This window comes from Ranitomeya variabilis, chromosome 5, assembly GCF_051348905.1.
Source record: "Ranitomeya variabilis isolate aRanVar5 chromosome 5, aRanVar5.hap1, whole genome shotgun sequence".
NCBI classification, from domain to species: domain Eukaryota; kingdom Metazoa; phylum Chordata; class Amphibia; order Anura; family Dendrobatidae; genus Ranitomeya; species Ranitomeya variabilis.
Window position 1 is genome coordinate 466,413,504 of NC_135236.1, and position 13,250 is coordinate 466,426,753.

Here is a 13,250-nt window from a genome sequence, read left to right on the forward strand (position 1 = left end):
CTGACACCGCAACTAGAAGTAGCCGTGGGATGTACCTAACCAGGCCTAGACACCTCGACACAGCCAGAGGACTAAATACCCTTAAAGATGGAAATGGGAAATCCTATCTTGCCTCAGAGCAGAGCCCCAAAGGATAGGCAGCCCCCCACAAATATTGACTGTGAGTTTAAGAGGAAATACGTACACAGGCAGAAAAAACAGAGTTTAGCAAAAGAGGCCCTTCTAGCTAGATAGAAAGGATAGGACAGAGTTCTAAGCGGTCAGTATTAAAACACTAGAAAATTCCACAGCAGAAAATACTATATACTACATCTAACTAAAGACATAGGATGTATATCTGCATTTCCAGAGAAACCAGCATGACAGAAAAATCCAAACACAATAGATTGCACTGCACATAAAAGCACACTGCATGCATGCTACAGAGAACCAAAACAAGGCACTTATCTTAGCTGAAATGACAGCAGGGCAGTGGAGCCAGACAGAGATGCAATCCCTCCAAGATACAATGGACAACTGGCAGGGATTGATGGATCCTACAAACCCAAATACCTAATAGAGCTGCAATAAGCAGAAACACCTGCCCTGGCCTATAATCAAGAGACCACTGCACTACCACTAACAACCACCGGAGGGAGCCCAAGAGCAGAATTCACAACACCTCTCCACTCTTTCTCCAGACTCTGGGACCTTGATATCCAAATTAAATGCAAAATTTACCTTAATCCGAAAACAACACCTTGGACCACTGAGCAACAGTCCAGTTCTTTTACTCCTTGGCCCAGGTAAGACACTTCTGGCATTGTCTGTTGGTCATGAGTGGTTTTACACAAGGAATGCGACACCAGTAGCACATGTCCTGGATACGTCTCTGTGTGGTAACTCTTGAAGCAATGACTCAAGCAGTACTCCTCTGCTTGTGAATGTCCCCCAAATTTTTGAATGGCTTTTTCTTAACAATACTTTCAAGGCTGCTGTTATCCTCGTTGCTTGGGCACCTTTTTCTACCACACTTTTTCCTTCCACTCAACTTTCCATTAATATGCTTGGATACAGCACTCGGTGAACACCCAGCTTCTTTAGCAATGACCTTTTGTGGCTTACCCTCCTTGTGGAGAGTGTCAATGACTGCCTTCAGGACATCTGTCAAGTCAGTAGTCCTCACGATGATTGTGGAGCCTACTGAAACAGACTAAAGGCCCCGTCTCACATAGCGAGATCGCTAGCGAGATCGCTGCTGAGTCACAAGTTTTGTGACGCAACAGCGACCTCCATAGCGATCTCGCTATGTGTGACACGTACCAGCGATCAGGCCCCTGCTGCGAGATCGCTGGTCGTGTCGGAATGGCCTGGACCTTTTTTTGGTCGTTGAGGCCCCGCTGACATCGCTGAATCGGTGTGTGTGACACCGATCCAGCGATGTCTTCACTGGTAACCAGGGTAAACATCGGGTTACTAAGCGCAGGGCCGCGCTTAGTAACCCGATGTTTACCCTGGTTACCAGCGTAAATGTAAAAAAAAACAAACAGTACATACTCGCCTTTCGGTGTCCAGGTCCCTTGCCGTCTGCTTCCTGCTCTCACTGACTGCCGGCCGTACAGTGAGAAGTGAGAGCACAGCAGTGACGTCACCGCTCTGCTCTCACTGTACGGCCGGATCTCAGTCAGAGCAGGAAGCAGACGGCGAGGGACCTGGACACCGAAAGGCGAGTATGTACTGTTTGTTTTTTTTTACATTTACGCTGGTAACCAGGGTAAACATCGGGTTACTAAGCGCGGCCCTGCGAAAGTATGTACTGTTTGTTTTTTTTGGTAACCAGGGTAAACATCGGGTTAGTAACCCGATGTTTACCCTGGTTACCCGGGTGCTGCAGGGGGACTTCGGCATCGTTGAAGACAGTTTCAACGATGCCGAAGTCGTTCCCCTGATCGTTGGTCGCTGGAGAGAGCTGTCTGTGTGACAGCTCCCCAGCGACCACACAGCGACTTACCAACGATCACGGCCAGGTCATATCGCTGGTCGTGATCGTTGGTAAATCGCTTAGTGAGACGGGGCCTTAAGGAACCTTTTAAATTGCTTAGGAAGCCTTTGCTGGTGTTTTGTTTGTTAATTATTCTAAATTACTGAGATAACGACTTCTGGGTGTTCATAGGCTGTAACCCATAATCCTCAACATTACCAGAAATAAACACTTGAAACAGATCACTCTGTTTGCAGTGACTCTATATAACATATGAGATTCACTTTTTGTACTGAAGAACTGAAATAAATTAACTTTTTGATGATATTCCAATTTTGTGAGAGGCACCTGTATATATATATATATATATATATATATATATATATATATATATATATATATATATATATATATGCAGCTCTGCCAAAAATTAAGAGGCCACTGCACAATTTTCAGTTTGCCTGATTTTTCTCTTTATAGGTATATTTTTGAGTAAAATGTAAATTGTTCTTTTATTCTAGAAACTACTGACAACATGTCTCCAAAGTTCCAAGCAATAGGTTTTGTATTTATTTTCTGAAAATAAGAAATGGTCAAAATAACAAAAAAAATGCAGTGCTTGCAGACATCAAATAATGCAAAAAAAAGTTCATAATCATTGAGAAACAACAATATTAATGTTTTAACTCAGGAAGAGTTCAGAAATCAATATTTTGAGTAGTAATATTGAGTAATTGCAGACTTGCAGCCTACCGAAGGACAACCCTTTTTAAATAGTGAGATGGTTTCCATAATTAGTTTAATTACTTGCTGAATCATTGTATGGCACATACAAAAGAAACACCAGGTTAAAAACAGAAAAAAAAATTCAATAAACTTTATTAGCCCCTTAAACCCCAAGGGTGGTTTGCACGTTAATGACCGGGCCAATTTTTACAGTTCTGACCACTGTCCCTTTATGAGGTTATAACTCTGGAACACTTCAACGGATCCCAGTGATTCTGACACTGTTTTCTCGTGAAATATTGTACTTCATGATAGTTGTAAAATTTATTTGATATAACTTGCGCTTATTTGTGAAAAAAATGGAAATTTGGCGAAAATTTAGAAAATTTAGCAATTTTCCAATTTTGAATTTATATGCCCTTAAATCACAGAGATATGTCACAAAAAAATAATTAATAAGTAACATTTCCCACATGTCTACTTTACATCAGCACAATTTTAGAACCAAAATTATTTTTTTGTTAGGGAGTTATAAGGGTTAAAAGTTGACCAGCAATTTCTCATTTTTACAACACCAATATTTTTTAGGGACCACATCACATTTGAAGTCATTTTGTGGGGTCTATATGATAGAAAATAACCAAGTGTGACACCATTCTAAAAACTGCACCCCTCAAGATGCTCAAAACCACATCAAAGAAGTTTATTAACCCTTCAGGTGTTTTACAGGAATTTTTGGAATGTTTTAAAAAATGAACATTTAACTTTTTTTCACAAAAAATTTATTTCAGCTCCAATTTGTTTTATTTTACCAAGGGTAACAGGAGAAAATGGACCCCAAAAGTTGCTGTACAATTTGTTCTGAGTACGCTGATACCCGATATGTGGGGGTAAACCACTGTTTGGGTGCATGGCAGAGCTCGGAAGGGAAGGAGCGCCGTTTGACTTTCAATGCAAAATTGACTGGAACTGAGATGGGACGCCATGTTGCGTTTGGAGAGCCCCTGATGTGCCTAAACATTGAAACCCCCCACAAGTGACACCATTTTGGAAAGTAGACCCCCTAAGGAACTTATCTAGATGTGTGGTGAGCACTTTGACACATTAAGTGATTCACAGAAGTTTATAATGCAGAGCCGTAAAAATAAAAAATCATATTTTTTCACAAAAATGATCTTTTCGCAACCAATTTTTTATTTTCCCAAGGGTAAGAGAAGAAATTGGACCACAAAAGTTGTTGTAGAATTTGTCCTAAGTATGCTGATACCCAATATGTGGGGGTAAACCACTGTTTGGGCGCATGGTAGAGATCGGAAGGGAAGGAGCACCGTTTGACTTTCAATGCAAAATTGACAGGAATTAAGATGGGACGCCATGTTGCGTTTGGAGAGCCCCTGATGTGCCTAAACATTGAAACCCCCCACAAGTGACACCATTTTGGAAAGTAGACCCCCTAAGGAACTTATATAAATGTGTTTTGACAGCTTTGAACCCCAAAGTATTTCACTACAGTTTATAACGCAGAGCCGTGAAAATATATATATATTTTTTCCACAAAAATTACTTTTCAGCCCCCAGTTTTGTATTTTCCCAAGGGTAAAAGGAGAAATTAGACCCCAAAAGTTGTTGTCCAATTTGTCCTGAGTACGCTGATACCCCATATGTGGGGGGAACCACCGTTTAGGCCCATGGCAGAGCTCGGAAGGGAAGGAGCATGATTTGGAATGCAGACTTAGATTGATTGGTCTGCAGACATCACGTTGCATTTGCAGATCCCCTGAAGCACCTAAACAGTAGAAATCCCCCACAAGTGACCCCATATTGGAAACTAGACCCCCCAAGGAACTTATCTAGATGTGTTGTGAGAACTTTGAACCCCCAAGTGTTTCACTACAGTTTATAACGCAGTCGTGAAAATAACAATTATTTTTCCCACAAAAATGTTTTTTTAGCCCCCCAAATTTTTATTTTCCCAAGGGTAACAAGAAAAATTGGACCCCAATTGTTGTTGTCCAATCTGTCCTGAGTATGCAGATACCCATATGTTGGGGTAATCCCCTGGTTTGGTGCATGGGAGAGCTCGGTAGGGAAGGTGCACTGTTTTACTTTTTCAACGCAGAATTGGCTGCAATTGAGATTGGACGCCATGTCGTGTTTCGAGAGCCCTGATGTGCCTAAACAGTGGAAACCCCCAATTCTAACTGAAACCCTATCCCAAACACACCCCTAACCCTAATCCGAACCCTAACCCTAACCACACCCCTAACCCTGACACACCCCTAACCCTAATCCCAATCGTAAATATAATCCAAACCCTAACCCTAACTTTAGCCCCAACCCTAAATTTAGCCCCAACCCTAACTCTAATTTTAGCCCTAACCCTAACTTTAGCCCCAATCCTAACCCTAGCCCTAACCCTAGCCCTAACCCAAACCCAAGCCCTAACCCTAGCCCTAACCCTAGCCTTAACCCTAACTCTAACCCTAGCCCTAACCCTAGCCCTTACCCTAACTCTAACCCTAGCCCTAACCCTAGCCTTTAGCCTAATCCTAGCCCTAACCCTAGCCCTAACCCTAACTCTAGCCCTAACCCTAACCCTAGCCCTAACCCTAACCCTAACCCTAGCCATAATGGGAAAATTGAAATAAATACATTTTTTACATTTTTTATGTTTCCCTAACTAACGGGGTGATGAAGGGGGGTTTGATTTACTTTTATATTGGTTTTTTTAGCGTATTTTTATGTTTGGCAGCTGTCACACACTAAAAGACGTTTTTTATTGCAAAAAATATTTTTGCGTTACCATATTTTCCATATTTTTGTCCACAGAGTCATGTGATATCTTGTTTTTTGCGGACCGAGTTGATGTTTTTATTGGTACCATTTTTGGGCATGTGACATTTTTTGATCATTTTTTATTCCGATTTTTGTGAGGCAGAATGACCAAAAACCAGCTATTCATGAATTTCTTTTTTTTTTTGGGGGGGGGCGTTTATACCATTCCACGTTTGGTAAAATGTATAAAGCAGTTTTATTCTTCGGGTCAGTACGATTACAGCGATACCTCATTTACATATTTTTTTAATGTTTTGGCGCTTTTATACGATAAAAACTATTTTATAGAAAAAATAATTATTTTTGTATCACTTTATTCTGAGGACTATAACTTCTTTATTTTTTGCTGATGATGCTGTATGGTGGCTCTTTCTTTGCGGGACAAGATGAAGTTTTCAGCGGTACCATGGATATTTATATCTGTCTTTTTGATCGCGTGTTATTCCACTTTTTGTTCGGCGGTATGATAATAAAGCATTGTTTTTTGCCTCGTTTTTTTATTTTTTATGGTGTTCACTGAAGGGGTTAACTAGTGGGACAGTTTTATCGGTCGGATCGTTACGGACGCGGCGATACTAAATATGTGTACTTTTATTTATTTTTTGTTTAGATAAAGAAATGTATTTATGGGAACAATATTTTTTTTTCTTTATTTAGGAATTTTTTTTTTCTTTTACACATTTAAACATTTTTTTTTACCTTTTTACTTTGTCCCAGGGGGGATATTATTATTATTATTATTATTATTATTATTATTATTATTATTTATTGTTATAGCGCCATTTATTCTATGGCGCTTTACATGTGAGGAGGGGTATACCTAATAAAAACATCACTGCATAGTGACAGATCGCTGATCTGACACTTTGCAGAACACTGTGTCAGATCAGCAACCTGACATGCAGGCTCCTGGCTTACCAGCGCCTGCTCTGAGCGGGCACTTGGTAAGCCACCTCCCTGCAGGACCCGGAAGTAGCCCCGTGGCCATTTTGGATCCGGGGCCTGCAGGAAGGAGACGCTCGGTACAAGGTGAGCACATTGCCTTGTACCGATCATCTCAATCCCATATGATGTATTATCCCGTCACTTGTAATTAAGTCCCAGGTCACCTTGATGGGATAGTACGTCATATGGGATTAAGGGGTTAAAGACACATTATACAAAACAGTATATGTAAGACATAAATAGAAGGAGATGTTAAAACAGGTGTCGACAGCTGAAGGCAGCTCTCATCATTGTCTCCTGATAGGATGAGATCAGCACAACCAGGAGACAATGATGAGAGTTGCATTCTTCCCATGGCACCTTGGAATAGCAGCATAGTTCCCGCTGATTCCAGACACCGGTTGCTGAAGGAAACTCATTATTGTCACCTGGTCTCTTTGAGATCAGTGCGCCCAGGAGCCAATGATGGGAGTTGCATTCAGCAGCAGCTGTGTACCTCCTACGTAAAATAAATAAAATTAAAAAAAGGCTTGTGCTCCTGCTCAAATTTCATAACCAGCAGTGAGAAAGCCGATGCCTCAGGACTGATTTTACTAATCTGGGACAAGGGACAATGTCCCATAAGGTTCCCAGGCTATTAATAACAGCTTACAGCTGTCCGTTTGGCCTTTGCTGGTTTGAATTTTTTGGGAGACGCTATGTAACTTTTTTTCTGGGGTCACCCGTAAATTCACCTGTAAAGACTAAGCAAAAAGCTGTGAGATGTTATTAATAGCCTGGGAACCTTATGGGGTATTGTCCCTTGTCCAAGATTATTAATATCAACCCTCCAGTTGTAGGCTTTCCCTCTGCTGGTTATGAAAATTGCACAGGAGCTCATGACGTCTTTTAAATTTAATTCTCTACTTTACTGGAGTTACATAGCTGCTGCTGATTACAACTCCCATCATTGTTGCCTGGTCGTGCTGCTCTCAGCGCAATCACAAGACAGTCATGAGAGCTGCCTTCAGCCTCCAGTGCCTGGGATCAATGCCAACTGTGTCGCTTGTTTCCAGGCACCAGTAGCTGTCACGTTGATGACACATGGAAGTCATCAGTGTGCATGTGTACGGCACACATTTTGTTCGTGCTGCGCAAAAAAAACTGACATGTCTGTGGGTTTTTCACATGGACATGTGGTTCATATGAAAAACCTGACGTGCACACCACCATTGAATACAATGGGTGTGCTTATAAAAAATGAACCGCATACGGACATAAAAAATGGACATATGAAGAAGGCCTTTGGAACATACAGTTAATGGTATTTTGAAATTTGCTTTCAGAAATTTCTGTTGTGCAGAACAGATTTTTCATGAAGCTCAATTAACCATTTCCTCAATAGCAAGTGAGATTGTATTAATTTAGTTTTAGATAATGTGGTTTTGTTTCAACAATGTCAGTATACCCTATTGTGCTTTTGTGGTTTCTGTGGTAAGCTGCCCAACTGCATATATTTCTACATCAAGTCTACATTTAATTCATTGACTCAGGCCTTACTCAATAATGTATTAGATCAAAAATAAAATATTTTTCTCTAAAGACAGACTGAAAAAAATGTCAATATACTGTTATACATGTGGGATCACTTAATTTCATTAGACCTGCACAACCACTGCTCATCGGAATTCATAGTCTCTATATTGAAGGTGAAAGAAGGTACTCAATAGATTTGATGCATGTGTGGCGCTTTACTTGTGTATATATATATATATATATATATATATATATATATATATATATATATATATATATGTATATATAGAGAGAGAAATATATACTGTATGTCACACAAAATACTTAATAAGTAACATTTCCCACATGTATACTTTACATCAGCACAATTTTGGAACCAAAATTTTTTTATGTTAGGGAGTTATAAGGGTTAAAAGATTACCAGCAATTTCTCATTTTTACAACACCATTGTCTTAGGGACAACATCACATTTGAAGTCACTTTGAGTATATATGGGTCTATATGACAGAAAATACCCAAGTATGACACCATTCTAAAAACTGCACCCCTCAAGGTGCTCAAAACCACATTCTAGTTCAGAAACCCTTCATGCGTTTCACATGAGTTTTGGGAATGTTTTAAAAAAATGTATTATGCAAATTGCCTCTTGAGAGAGAAAGAGGACTTAAACTCTATAGCGCCACCTGCTGAAAGTAGCGATCCTACAAGTCATACTCAACCCTTTAACGAGTCGTGCAATATGATTTAGGATAAAAGCCAAATCAGTTTCTCAATTCGTAGACACGGTGTTTCGGGCTGTTTGCCCTCGTCAGTGCGAAGCATGAGAACTGATTTGGCTAGATGAGAGGCTCTGGACAGGGGTCTAAGGGGCAACGTTTCTCCTTATGGAGAGTGACATACCAGCTCTGGCTTGTCAAGGTAAAGAGGCTTATTCGCCATGCAATGCTCCTCTGGGAAATATAATATGCAAATTGCCTCTTCAGAGAGAAAGAGGACTTAAACTCTATAGCACCACCTGTTGGAAGTGGCGATCCTACAAATCATTCTCAACCCTGGTTAAAGAGCCAAATCAGTTCTCGTTGCCCTTAGACCCCAGTCCAGAACCTCTCATCTAGCCAGATCTGTCATGCTTGGAATTCATATGCCTTGTCATACAGGTGAAGCTCAGATTTAGAAGACTTATGCCTCGCTTCAAGGTCAGGCGGAACAGTGTGCAAACCCCCCTTCACTTGTTGGCATGATCCCCAAAGAAATGCCACATCAGGGAGCTCTTTGAAGCTTTCTTTGGTGAGCTGATATCAGCCGCACGGTGGGTAGTAGCAGTCGACATACAGGCTAGGTGCTGCCTGCTGTGCCTCTGCGTCCGCTCCCTCGTTTGCTGTGCTGTTGGGGCAGCATGGCCACTTCTTCTTCCTCTGAACTGTGCATGTCATTAGGACTGCATGACTGCTTCATGTGGGGTATAGGAACTCATCATCCCTTGCATCATCTTCCACTGACACCACAACCCAGCCCTCCTTGATGGTCTGCACACTGCAGAAAGACTCTGCAGTTTTCAACTGAGTTTTATCATCAACTGACATGTGCTGTGGTGCTCCACTGACTGTGTGCACTAGCCCTCCCAAGTACTCATCCTCCGATATCACAAATGGTTAAACATCAATGCATGGAGTATCTTCCACTTCTGGGGCATGGCCAGGTCAATGGCCCTTTGAACCCCAGCTGGCAGAGTCATCAAAAAGTAGAAGAGACTGCTGCATGCCTTGGGGCTCTGACTGCTTGGCTGATTTGCAAGGGGGTGGGATGAGAGCTGGTGACCATGGTCCTTAGGTGCCAACTTGGCACTTTCTGCAGTGGAATGGGTGGAAGATAAAAACTGGATCCATTCTCAGCCATCCAATCTAACACCTTGTCAACATCTTGTAGCCTCACCATTCATGCAGCGGTATTCAGGCCTACAAAAGGATGCAGAACGTCCTGTCGCCTGCATGCACCAGAGGAAGTTGTTGTACTTGAGCATGTAGCAGGATATAGAACAATCACATCTGCTTCCTGCATCAGCTACACCATCACCACCATGAGCAGCTACACCAGCACCACCACAGCCACGTCCTCTGTTTTTGGAGATCTCCTAATTTTTGGAAGTGTTTTTTTCTGCAAACTACTGTAATACTATTGTAGGAACTCAAGGACTCTGATAGCGTGGGGCAATGAACAGACAGAGATGGGTTTCTTTAGTGCAAATAGTGTATTTGTACAACAACAATAACACCCAAAGCAATATACTGATAACCCCCAGTGTCCTGGAATGAAAACAAGTCCTTGAAACATATACAGCAAATCGGCAGAGTTCTTAAGGCTGAGTCCTCAGCAAGGTGATCAAAAGGTGAGTGTGACAGGTGACGTGGTGCAGTTCCAAACACTGTCGGTGCAGAAAGAGTCAAATCCAGGTATGAAGTAAACACAGGGAAGTCCAGAACAAGACCACAAGTTCATCCCAGGTGTAATATGAACACGGGTAAGTCCAGAAACTAGTTCATAAGTTGATTCTAGATTTGGCATAAACACAGGTAAGTTCAGAAACAGGTTCACATAAGTATTATACTGGTGTTGTTTCCAACAGCTCCCACCGGGGGAGTAAATGATGGATTAAGTAGAAACACAGTCCAGAAACAAGTCCATAAACAAAGTTCCAAAAACACAGTTCTTACCAGGAGGAATGAACCAAGGGTTAAGTTCCAAGTCAGCAGACTAATGATAACATAGAGAGTGTAGCTTACATATGCAGGGAATGTCCAGAGCCAGAGCCAGAGACACACTCAGAACCAGCAGCTGAGCTGAATTAGAACAGAATCAGAATACTCCAGCAAAGAGGCTGACACCTGACCCGGGTTTTAAACAAATGAACAGGAAGTAGGGCTGGAAAACCCAGAATACTGACAACTACTCTCAAAGATATTTCAGAAGAGCAAATTTATTTAGTTGCAACACTACTAGAAAACACACACCAGTCCAGAAAATTAATATTTTTAAACTACAAATGGCAATGACACGACTGATGCCAAACATTTATTTCCCAGACTACTAGAAAACATACACCAGTCCATAAAATGTAATTAATTGGCCTACAAAGGACAATGAAATGGCTGCTGCCAATTATTTGTTTCCCAGACTACTAGAAAACACACACACATGTCTAGAAAATGTATTACTTTGGCCTCCAAATGGCAATGAGCCATCTGATGCTAATTATTTATTTCTCAGACTACTAGAAAACACAAACAGGTACAGAAAATGTATTTATTTGGCCTAGAATTGGCAACCAGGCCGCTTATGCCAATTATTTATTTTCAAAAGTACTAGAAAACATATACCGGCCCATAAAATTGGTTTCGCTGGCCTCCAAATGGCAATGAAACAGCTGATGCTAATTATTTATTTCTCAGACTACTAGAAAACAAGCAGAGGTCCAGAAAATGTATTTCTTTGGCATAAAAATGGCAACGAGATGGCTGATGCCAATTATTTATTTCTTAGAAAAACATATCAATATCCTGGGAATCTGAATAAACTTGGCAAACATATATCCCCTTAAAACAAACAATTTTATTATACATTTTTAAAAATACACCACCCAGTGCTGTTTTAGGCAAAAAAAGCCCAAAAAAATAAAAGACCAAGGTCTAGCGCATACCCTGCAATAGCCTCTTCTGTCACCTGCCTGGCTGTGGAGGTTGGCACCCTGATGACGATTTTTTGGCGCCCCCACTCAACGTGGACTACCCCTCTCTGCCCTGAATCACCCTATACTGCAGGTGTGAAAACAATATGCATAAGAACAGAGATGAAAAAAGCAAAAAAATGGTCAAAAAAACAGAAAAAACACAATAGAAAAAATATAGCAAAACCAGAGGCAAAAGCAGGATATTAGCTATAGCCTATGTGAACTCCAGCCCCTTTTATAAATATTTGCTAAACGCCAATGATTGGCAATGGGTATGCTATCAGATATGCCACATAGAATTTATTGGCATCAATCATTCCAGCCTATACCACACATATTCATAATACTGCAGATTGTCTAGCATAAAAATATGCCCGTATATAAGACCAAAACCTGCAGTTAGTATCAAACACCGCCCAAATAGATAACCAGGGCAAATAATAGAGTCTCTCAGTGGTATAAGTAGGATTGTGGTTTACTTGTAATAATATATTGCACCTCGCCTCATAGCCTTAGCATAGATAACTGCATTCAGCATAGATAACTGCAATTATACCATATACACTTTTGTAGTATGGACTATCTAGCCACAGATACACCCGCTCAAAAGGGGTTGCCCCCATATATAAATAGGGCTAACAGCTGCAACAATAATCATACAGAGCCCATACAGAGCCAGGGCTGTCCAGTTAAACAATGGTATAAGCAGAATGGCGTGTTAACTTATCATGGTATACTGTGCCTCGCCTCAACGCGTTTCCCCGTGGTTTGGTTCATCAGGAGGTCCGTCAGAGGGTTCTCAGATGTTAGATGCCATAGATGAGTAGCATGACCAGCGGTTCATACGGGTGGAATTAAATACCCCCGTTCATACACATGCTCCAATCAGCATTGCCACCAATAATCATGGCCAAAAAAACCTGAGTGATGAACTATTTACCTGCCAGACCCAAATGAATAAATGTACAGATATGCCATGCCTCACCAGCGTCCATGTACCGCTACCACGCAAATGCGGAAGCAGTACTGACGTCACCAGGTGGTTGCTGCCGGTTAGAGGCCAGTGCGCATGCGCATTAATAGGCACCACTGAGAGACTCTATTATTTGGCCCTGGTTATCTATTTGGGCGGTGTTTGATACTAACTGCAGGTTTTGGTCTTATATACGGGCATATTTTTATGCTAGACAATCTGCAGTATTATGAATATGTGTGGTATAGGCTGGAATGATTGATGCCAATAAATTCTATGTGGCATATCTGATAGCATACCCATTGCCAATCATTGGCGTTTAGCAAATATTTATAAAAGGGGCTGGAGTTCACATAGGCTATAGCTAATATCCTGCTTTTGCCTCTGGTTTTGCTATATTTTTTCTATTGTGTTTTTTCTGTTTTTTTGACCATTTTTTTGCTTTTTTCATCTCTGTTCTTATGCATATTGTTTTCACACCTGCAGTATAGGGTGATTCAGGGCAGAGAGGGGTAGTCCACGTTGAGTGGGGGCGCCAAAAAATCGTCATCAGGGTGCCAACCTCCACAGC